Consider the following 337-nt stretch of genomic DNA (forward strand, 5'->3'; position numbering starts at 1 on the left):
TTCACACCAAGTGGAGGCATTTTCTCTTCAAAGCCTGCACTTGACTCACTTTGGTTCGTTTCAAGATGAGCATCGTGCTCAACTAATGGAAAGTTACAGCTGCTGCAACTCTCCTCCTCACCATGTCCTTTTTGGAATTGCTCCAACCCTGGCTCAACAAAACAAACTTCATGACTTTCCTTCTTGTGAGTGCCAAGTTCGGGAAGAAGTGCTTCAGGAAGATCACTTTCCTCAAAAAGCACCTTTGCAAATGCAATGGCATTTTCCTTCACAGTATCCAATGTGTCACTCCCTATCGTACAATCATCAAAAAATATTTCTGTAGATCCACTCTCAA

Source organism: Eptatretus burgeri, chromosome 5 (genome assembly GCF_056783735.1).
Source record: "Eptatretus burgeri isolate ZD-2024b chromosome 5, Ebu_testis_v1, whole genome shotgun sequence".
In the NCBI taxonomy this organism is placed as follows: Eukaryota; Metazoa; Chordata; class Myxini; order Myxiniformes; family Myxinidae; genus Eptatretus; species Eptatretus burgeri.